This window comes from Lathyrus oleraceus, chromosome 2 (genome assembly GCF_024323335.1).
Source record: "Lathyrus oleraceus cultivar Zhongwan6 chromosome 2, CAAS_Psat_ZW6_1.0, whole genome shotgun sequence".
In the NCBI taxonomy this organism is placed as follows: Eukaryota; Viridiplantae; Streptophyta; class Magnoliopsida; order Fabales; family Fabaceae; genus Lathyrus; species Lathyrus oleraceus.
The window spans coordinates 428,655,324-428,666,239 of record NC_066580.1 but is presented as its reverse complement, the minus strand read 5'-3'; the positions used below and the strand labels follow the sequence as shown (position 1 = coordinate 428,666,239).

General features: G+C 38.6%; 1 long non-coding RNA gene across 1 annotated transcript; it reads left to right on the top strand.

The window, feature by feature from the left end:
* Window positions 1-5,172: 5,172 nt before the first annotated feature.
* LOC127121502 (uncharacterized) lies at window positions 5,173-5,895 on the top strand. The gene is made up of 2 exons (XR_007803468.1): window positions 5,173-5,303; window positions 5,455-5,895. It is a non-coding gene; the product is annotated as an uncharacterized LOC127121502 (long non-coding RNA).
* Window positions 5,896-10,916: the final 5,021 nt, after the last annotated feature.

The window sequence follows — 10,916 nt, the reverse complement described above, 5'->3', positions numbered from 1 at the left end:
GATTTATGGATAACTGTTGGAACATCCACAGCGACCCAATTGTGGCAGACACCACCAGGAATAACAAAATTGCTTATATCCTCTGCATCTTCTTCAATGATAGCATCAGCTTCCTCTTCAATAGGCTGATCGTCATGTGCCCCAGAACAATAGCCAATGCCAGCCCGGGATTTAATCCATCAAAAGCACTCTGTTTGGAAAATTCCTCCTTGAGTTCACAATTCTCTTGTTCAAAACGATCCATCGATCTGGCAGAGTTGGCTCTGGTATAATACCGGCGAGGTGCGTCTCCAAAATAAATGAAGATCGCAGGGTCAGACCACAGGACGGGAGACCGGAACAAAACACCCGCTTATGCAAATGATGCATGAAGTGTTTATGCATATGCTTGTTTTTTATTTCAAAGGAAACTCAAGGGTTTTATTTGCAAACTTTGAAATATTTAAGCATTTTGATCGTATATGAGAATATCTCATCAGATACATCAGGTGAAAATTTTTCCCGGTTTTTTCATGTTTGAGAATTTTTGCAAATAAACTCCTTTGAGTTCCTTGAAAATTTTCTTTTTATCTGATGATATGGATGTAGATGAATGCGTGAATGCATGAATGCAACACTCACACTCAAGGATCAAGCAAAGCACACCAAACAAAGGTCATGGGAAAGCTCAATGTATCCCTAATATCAATCATCCATTTTGGTGGATTTAGGTTTTCACCTTATCGACACCCAAGTTCCATTGATATTAACGGTACGTGAACCGGCTCAAACATCCTTAATATCAACCAGCCGCTTTGGTGGATTTTAGGTTTTACACCTGATCCGGGATCCATTGATATTAACGATGTTTGAACGACTCAACCACGAATCACGGGTTTGCTGAGAGTCACGAGCATGGAGTCTTGGTTAAGAACCACCCAAAGGGAATGTACTAGGGTTTAAACCTGCCAGACATGTTCTATCAGAGGTTCCCATAATCATCGTTCCATCTTTCGAATATTATCGGAGGAACGAATACTCGTATTCCAAGAATATTCTCAAGAGAAACTCTTATGAGTGTAGTATCGCGTGACAATCGCATCAGAACTTACATCTGAACGACCTCCGCACTACGTCCTAAAAATAGGCCAAGATGGGTTTGGTAAACTAAGGTCCTTGGCTTCTAAGGCACATGATTGAAAGAATAATGCCTAACCACAAATAACTTGTGTGACATTATTAATCCAACATGACCTCCACCAAGTGAATGGACTCGCAAGTCAACTGGCTAAGGACTACTCCACACCAGTCAACAAGACTATGCCATTCTCCTATCCTAGAGTGCACTCGAGTTCGGGTATAGAACTCATCTCACAAGGATCACCAAAGCAAACAGCATTTGTATATCAAGCAATTCAAACATTACAATCAATACAGTTATCCTAAATTGTACAAAAATATGTCAAATAACAAATAATAATATATCATACAACAAGGGTGAAAAGTAGGCAATACCACCAAGGATAATTTTCCCCAGCAGAGTCGCCACTTTTCTGTAGCGGTGTATTCGTTACTATATGATCTATCAATTAAATCATAAGCAAAGTATACAATGAATATAGAGTCGCCACCGCACTTTTATTTATCCTAAGGACTGGCTAAAAAGCGAACAAAAGCCTAAGAAGTTTTACACGTAGAAAACTAATAAAAAGATCAGAGATCGGGGTAAGGGGGTAAATTACGCAATGGGAAGGTGTTAGGCACCCAATGCGTCCTAGGTACTCCTAGGGAGCCCTTTTCACACTTTGTTGTTTGAAAATTATTGTTTGTTATGACATAAGTGTTGTGCAAACATGAGTGGGATGATGAGAAAAGAATGTACAAATTAATTATCGGGTTTGAACGGATGAACCCGCTGCCTACGTACCTTCCATCAAAGGTAAGGATCAAAACGCCGTAGTTCGGCTAAAAACTTCCAAAAGTTAGTTGATTCAATTTAAAACACAAGCTTAAAGGTCTTACGTTACCCACGGGAGAAAACTCAACCTTAAGAAACAACACGTCCACCATGTGAGAAAAGCTTCCACTTGCCAGAGAGGGGTTAACCCTATAATAGGCAAGGAAGACTTACAATTCATCTACTAAGGACAAATAGGTGAGATTAATATCAACCAACTAGGGTAAATCAAACCTATAGCTAATGTATGAAAACTTAACAAACTGGACAAAGCCACAAAATCACTTGAATGGGTGAAGTTATTTGGATTATTTACAAAAAGTCAAAGTATGATTAAAGTCAATTCAAAATGAAGTATTTACAAAAATGAAGTTTGGAAAAATCATGGACTTAAGGTCCAAGTTTCTAATTTGGAAAGAGGTGAGAATGTTTGCACAACACTTATTTCAAGCCTTTTTTAAAACATGTGTGAAAAGGTAGGACACAATGAGGTGAATGGAATGGTGTGTATGTAAAACTTCTTAGGAGGGTCCACCTCTTGAAATCATATAGAAGATGATTCAAGAGGGTCCTTAGGAATAGGCTACAACTGAGCAATGATATGAACATGGTAACAGATGAAAGTAAATAAAAGCGGATACTGGATGCCACTCAATGGTCTTATACCTGTCTCCTAAAACAAGTAAGGATATCAGAAGCCACTCTATGGACTTACACTAATCTCCATCAGAATAAAACAAAAAAACAAAACAGGGAAATCAACTGCCAATCCATCTGGACTTATGTTAACCTCCACAGTATGATCCTAGGAATACAAATGCCACATCACAGGGACTTACAATGGATCCTCACATACAAGCACAAATGAATGCACTAAGCAATGGGTATGAGTGACCAATGAGGTCTTACACTCTACCCCTTCCATGTCATGGGAACAGATGCCAACTCACAGGGACTTATAACTGGTTCCTCAATGGGTAAACAACAATGTCACAAGGACAAAAGAAATGATCATGCACTAATGGCAAACAAAGATGATAAATGCACAATGGCAATCAATGATAGTAAATGCACAATGGCAATCAAGTAATCATGTATAAATGAATCAAGTAATCAATCACATAAATTCAAGTAGCACACGCTATAACCATTCATGAGGCTCAAGCAAAGGGTTTGACCATGAAAGTCCACTGTAAGAGGTAAGTGTCGCTCTTAACCTGGCCATTGAGGGGCTCAGGTGAAGCAGATGAAAGGATATGAGGGGTGTGCCTCATTGCTTCTATCTCATGTCCGAGAGAGCATGTAAATATAAGAATGTGGGGGAGTTCAGAAAGATGGAACTCTTTCCCCAATTAGACTCGATAGATCTTGGGTATGGATCTCAATGCTACAACCATGTAATGGGAGCAAGGAGAAGACTCACTGAATAGTGGGAGATAGGCTACTTATCTCTACCTTCCACCAATTGCCTCAAAATGAGGACTTTTCCTGCTTGGGACAAATATAAACATACACAATCAATGCCTCTTAAGGAGGACTTCAGACAATTTGCCCGGTCAAATAACGGACCGGGTCTCCAGACTACATGAAGAAGAAGGTTTTATACCTCAATGCAAGTTGCTATTTAAGCAAAGCAAAGCAAGTTCTTAAGAGAACTGAGCGACTAAAGGGTACCTGGAAACAATCAAGTATAATCAGCATCCCATTCATAAACAGACAACAACATAAGAATCAATTAACACATTACAATTATACAAATAATAGTGTGCATAGCACAAGGCTCACATGAACCAAGTTCAAACATCCTACAACAAATAGGTTAGTCCACAAATGTCAAATAAGACAATCCAAGATGTGGAACAATTTCCTTAATCCTTAACTTCTTAACCTGAAAAGGCACAATCAACTTCAAGTGTAAGTAACATGACCACTAGGACTAGCCTAGGGTCAAAAGGATGGAAAAATCCTAAAACAGCAACCAATTCCTGATTAAAATCAAGTTATCTCACTAACAAAGGGATCCCAATTGGTCCCATATTCAAACTATGCTCCTATTTCTAATTATGCAACCTAGAAGGCAAGAGGTGCAAAGTTGAGTCTCATACAAACAACCAGCAAGATCATATCCAAATAAATGCCAAAATGGCACCAAAAAATCCACAAAAATTACATTCTAACCAGAAGACATTCAGCAAGTCACATATTAAATTTCAAGTCATTTGGACTAGTAGATCAATAGGAATTAATTAAACATGGTACAGCATGCAAAAACTACCTCAAATGAAGTCTACAAGTGTACACCAACTTCAATTAGATGGTAAACAGCAATGGTGCATTATAAATCAGTGAGACCAAAGCCAAATGCTACATTAATGTGTCAGGAACTATGCTATCAATTTTCATGTCCATTGGATTAATTATGAGGATATGGCAACATATATACAAAAGGTTACACCAATGAAACTCTAACATGCTAGGCAGCAAGGAAAAATATGGATCAAATAGAAAAATGGATTATAAAATCCACAAAAATTAATAGTGATAGCTAACATATCAAATAAACTTCCTGCAAAAAATTAGGGCCATTGGCCAATGGGAAGCATGGTAAATAATTTGATGAATTCAGCATATCAAACTATGTCACATATATACATGTCCAACTTCAATAATTCATATATAATAAACCATAGGCTAAAAAATTCCCAAACCTATGTCAAAAAATCCAGAAGGATGTCAAGAATCCATATCTCAATTTTCACTTATTTTGGATATAGCATGTGGTTTCTATAATTAAATGGTAACTCATATGGAAATATGTACACATCAAAAGTATCTCTATGTCAATTTATATTTTTTCCAAGCACTATTTTTTATTTTGTATCTAAAAAAAAGTAGAGAAAAAAATGATGATTAACAAAAAAGGTCTTGCATTTTTTGGATGATTATTGTTGATTATATGAATTTTTGAAGTGTTTAAATAATTATTGCAATATTTGTTTAGATTTTATTAGGATTTATTTACTTAATTGAATGACAATGGTACAGAACGTAAACATGCCTTGCCAAGCCAAAACGCGGCGTCTCCACTAAACGACGTGGCGCTGTATGATTGGCCCTGGCAATGAAGAACACGGATCCAAATTGGAAAGGGACGGAAACAGGATCTACAGAGTAATTTCCAGAAATTGTTGAATGTTCATCGCCTGCGTTCATCAGTTCTTCATCTGGAAATTGGGGTTTGATCAAACGTCCATGGAAATACATAAACCACATACCGGTCGAACCGGTTTCTCCTCAGGAATGCAAATACATAATCAATTTCATCAATCAATCAACACACAGCTCGAATCGAAGGAAAAGAAAAAAGGTGACAAAACCTAAATCATGAATTTCTCCCTCAATCTTTAACGAAATTACAAATCACAAGCTTCTACATGATCTACGAGCTACAATCTACAGCATCCCTAACTCAATTTTTGAAACGGTGGTGATCGAATCTTTCACTTTCTTGAATGCAGTGATAGCTTCGGCGATTTGCAGGGGCTCCAATGGCGAAACAGATATAGCCAATCGTCGTGGAAGGTGATAGGTGAAAAGAATCCAGCTCAAGAACGCTTGCATCATCAGATTTCCTTAACTGCCATGGATGAGCATCTTCACGACAGTCGCGAGATTGCCGGATTTTCCAATCAATTCCTGCAAACAGAAACTATACAGCACCTGTAGATGATGAATTCACCATGGAATTGTACAAAGATTAGTAGAAAAATGCTTAATTGATGAGAAAGTGCTATCAAAAATTTTTGGTAAAATGGGAGAAGAATGAGAGAATGGCTTGGGATTTTCTGTTATGCTCTGGAAAATGATTAACCAACCTGCAAAATTCTGTTAGATTAACCTTATATATGGAATACTTAATCCAAATTTAATTATAGTTAAACAAAAATGGATTAGTGTAAGCATGTTTATGTGTGAATTTGGATCTTTTGCCTTTGATACTTAGAAGCAACTTCTGCAGAATTTTCCCAATTGGAACAAGTTGCAAAAATCATTTTGAAGCTGATTGCATAGGCATTATTTCCCAATTCCTCATATTTTCAATTTTGGACGATTTTGCCCCTCTCCTTAAATTGATTCACTTCAAAAATGGCATTTTGCATGGAGCCTTTTCCAAAAAAATCCAATTATGCAACTTTGAAGTACACATTAAATGGAGTTTGTGCATATAAAGAACTTGCAATTTGGATAAACCATGTGGTAGTTATGGCCTCCTGATTACGGGTCTTTTTTGAAATTCACTGAGCCATATCTTGCAAACCGTACATTGGATTTTTGAGTTCTTGGACTTTTTGGAAAGGTAAGAACAAGATCTACATCTGTCATGTTGAACATTTTTCATTTGAAGCTTCCTTGGACTTCTGTTTTTGAGGTAAAAAGCTTTCCGTTTTGGGCAGCTGAGAATACAGGTTCATTTGCCATTTTGGGAAATTTTCTGTCTGAGCTCAATCCCTTCAACCTTGGTCTTTGAAATGCCAAATGAAGTTTGTATAGACATGAATGAGACATTTTCAATCAATCCCAATCATCAAATCACTGATTAAATGTACAGTTGACCACAGTTGACTTTTGTTGACTTTTGTTTGACTGGGCCAAGTTCTGATGGATTCCAAGCCTCTTTCACATGAGATCTTGCTTCCAAATGATATCACAAGTTATATGAACTCTTGATGAATGATCATGGTGTCCAAATTCTTCAAGAATGGTCACCATCAAATGCTCAAGGCCTGATTTGACTGTTTTGGCCTAGCTAGCTTCATCTGCAAGCAACATGATTAGATGACAATATTTTTGTACTTTTGGTTAGTAAATGTATGAAAAGCAATGATATACAATATGCTATACATGCTTGGTGATCAAGAACCACACTCACAAGGTATCCCACCCACTAGGAGGGCAGCTAGGGTATGCATTGATCCTTGAGGCCATGATATGATATGATATGGGCCATGAGGGATCTTAGGGCCGAAATTGGGGTCTTACACATCTCTTGATTTTTTCTCAGTAATTTGAAGATGGGTTTGCAGGTAGCAGTCAAGTGTGGGATGAATCGGGCAATGTAATTCAAGTGTCCCAAGAAACCTCTGACTTCTTTCTTGTCTATTTCAGTACCCAGATTTACAATTTCAATTGATTCCTCATGCGGCTGTGTAGTCTTTTCTTCTTGCAGTAGTCTGGCAAGTTCTCCAGGGACTTCACAATCTTCCTCGCTTCCATCCTTGGCTTGGTAGATCGGATTTTCAAAGTCATAATGAACAGTAGCAGAATTATTATCAACAGGATCCAGAGTGGCTATGGATCTGCAATTTGTTACGTGAGTGTGTGCAAGAAAACATAGCTTATTTGAAAGATGACAGGAAAGATAAAGAGCGCAATATTTGAATGCAAAAAGGTCCATTGATTTATTGAATGTGAATATGCTTATGAAAATGACAAAACCTTTAACAAAATTTAATACATTAAAATAAGCAATAACAATTACTCCTGACTAAAGGAAATCAGGATAGTGTCTTCAGCCTTCCAATTATTGAGTCCGTCACCAATTGTTGGGAAAATCCAGCTATCCCAGTCACAATCGTTATCAGCATCTTCCACAGCATTGACAGTCTTGTCATGATTAGGCAGGGGGGCAGTGATGACATTAGGAGTCTCAGACGGATCCAATTCAAATTCTCCGGCGTCGATCATATCCTGAATTTTATTCTTCAACGACCAACAATCGTTTGTATTATGCCCGGGGCTATCGGAGTGATACGCACACCTGGCGTTGGGATTATAACTAGGAGAAGTAGTGTTGGGTTTTGCAGGAGGATCTCTGAGGGTAATTAAATTTGCTTTTAGCATACCCTGCAGTGCTTGTGCTAAAGTCATATTGATCTTCGTAAACTGCCTTCTTCCCGGGTTAATGTGCCTCACAGATTTCTTGTCTTTTTTTCTTCTCGAGCAAGAGAGCCTTCAGTTCTTCCTGCCCCTTGGATAAGTTCAAGATCATCTCCTGGAGTTGAGCATTCTGAGCATGGAGATCTTTGACAGTTTGTCCGAGGTCCATTTTTCTGTTTGCATGAAAACCGTGAGAACATTGATCCCTTTAGAACACCTGTTATGCAATGTTATGCTATGCAATGTATGAAATGTTTTCAAGGACTTTTGGAATTTAATTTTTTTTTTTTTTACAAAATAGAGCAAAGTTAAATCCCTAAGTCCTCGAAATGGTTAGTTCAATGCCATGATGTTATGATGATGTTATGATGTTATGATGTTATGATGTTAAGTAAATAACAAGCACAAGCAAGTCACACAACCATCATTCCTAAGTTTTAAGGCTTGCATGAGTTCCATAGGTAAGTACCCTCCCCACTGAAGTTTGGTTGGTTCAACCTGTCCTAGAATAGTAACCGGGTTCTAGAAGGATCTCAGATCATCGACCTTTCTTTAAGTCCACTTCAGTGCAACGCCAAGTCGTTGACCAAAGCTTCCCTAAAGTCCAATCTCAAAGAGTGTAGTATCGAGTCTCAACCAACCCCAGTCGGAACCGAAGTCAGTTATCTCACTACTTTCTAATGGCTAGGATGAGTCAATTAGGGTTCTAAAGGTCTGGTTAATGCTTTGATGACACCACGCGAATGCCAAATTTTTCCTCAAGTAAACATGAGGAACATCAGGACATCCAAAGTGTCACATTAACCGTAGCCATCATTTTAACCATTCCAGTATACGCCGGATAGTCGCGATGATCTATTGCTACTTACCTAAGGCACACTAGATCCGGGTGTAGGATCTTTCACTCAACAATACCCTTAAAAGAAGGAACAGTTTAAAATATAAATGATTTTTAAGGTGACCTCTCTCTTTTTATTTCCCCAGCAGAGTCGCCAGTTCTGTCATACGGTGAACTGACTTTTTGTGTTTTGCTTTGGAAAGCAAATGTCGCGGTTAGCAAGAGTCGCCACCGACTTTTCTTTTATCCAATAAGGAAAGGTGGAAAAGAACAGGAAAGACCTTAATTAGATTTTGGGTTCGGGAGGTACATTATACAAAGGGAAGGTGTTAGCACCCTTTGTATCTATGGTTATCCATGGGCTCTTAATTGCTTGATCACTTATGTTTGTCTGGAAAAAGTGGTTGTGCATTGTTTAGAAAATGTTTTGAAAAAAAAAAAAAAAAAAAAGAGAATTTAACTTTGTAATGATTCGTGTATGAATGTATACGAAGTGGTTATCTCGTTTAGTTTTGAAAGTAGTTTAGAAAAATATAGCTCGGCAATGATCCTAGTACGAATGTATGCCAAGTGATGATTTTCTAAAAGATGTTTTGAAGTGTGTGAGGTGTGAAAAGTATTTTAGGTTATGAATAAGCAATTAAGAGTTATACCTATCCGAGGTCTTTACGGGCATTTCCTGTCCTTATGAGGGTAAAACTGTCCTTACTATTGAGAAGTAAGTAGTTTTATCCTTTGGATGTAAAAGGGTCATCGTAGGGTCATTGATCGGTCACCGAGGGCAACAGTTGTGAGGATACCTTAGCATTCGAAGGGACTATCATCATTTAACCGAAGGGTCATCGAGGGACAAAGGCAACATTCGAGGGACTATGATGATTTAACCGAAGGGTCTTTGCTAAGTGTATCCCCATATTCGCGGGGCATGACCGTAATACCGTAATCGGAGGGTAACAAAGAGAGGTCCAAGATCACTTATTCAAAGGCAAAGTTTTACAATTAATTATATAGCCGTAATCAATTAGGTAATTAGGTCCACATTAACATCGATGAAATCAATACATTAAAATCAACTAGAGAATTTAGGATGAATCTCCACATTAAAATTAAGTAATTCAGAATCCATCTCCATAGGGATATCCCACACATAAGGTGGAATACCTAGCCGGCCGTTTCCTCGGGAATATGTAAGCCTTTACACAATTCAGCACATGGGTTAGAGCATCGAGATAAAGTACAATTGAAAATTGCACCACAAAATAAACACAACAGTCATAAAGTCAGGCCAAATAAAGCAGAATTATAATGAAGCTTGATTAGACAAACATAAGGCAGAACAGAAAAGAAACAAAACAGCCACTGTCTCGTTCGCTCCTGCTTCGCCTAGTGAAGGCTTAGCGAGTGCTCGCTACAAGCTCGCTTAGCGATGTGCTAGCGAGCGGCTGCTGGTTTTGAATTTGATAGCAGCATGGTCTCCGGAACCCTGAACTTTGTGGCATTGAATTACAGGAATAGCATGGACAAACATTCAGGATATTCAAGCATATTTAATTTCGCATGTGAAATCAAATTACATATCCGAAAATTTAATCATGATGCCTTATGTATGTAGAGATTATCGATTAAAAGCATAAAACATTAGAGATACGCAAACCTGTTTGCAACCGAGCTGCGATGTTGAAGGGACTGACCACTCTTGGTATCGGATGGAATTGGGCGGCGGTAGCTTTGGAGCGGAGGAGCGGAGGAGCGGCCTTCAGGGTTTCTTTACTCGGAACTCTCTAAGGTAGCCTCCAGGGTTTCTGTGCCAGGGTTTCTGTCCGTCTTCGTCTCTGTCTTCCTCCTCTTTTTTCTGACTGAAGCTTGGCTATTTATAATTCTCTTGTTGTGACCTAATGGGCTCAGAGTGAAGCCCGAAAATTCTGATGTTCGCAAGCTTCGCTAGGCGAGGGAGTTGCTCGCCTAGCGAGCAAGCTAGTTTGTGCTTTTTCTGGATTTGGTGCTTCGCTGGGGCGAGTGTCATGACGAAGGGTTCGCTAGGCGAAGGAATTGCTCGCCTAGCGAGCAAGTTAGTTTGGGCCATTTTGGATTGAGTCCGTTGTGAGCTGGGCTTTTGTTCCTTTAAGATCAGTGCCTTGCATAATAAGTCGGAGTGCCTTGAAAAATGCCTTGTAATATCAACGAGCAAATTTTGGGGTATGACAG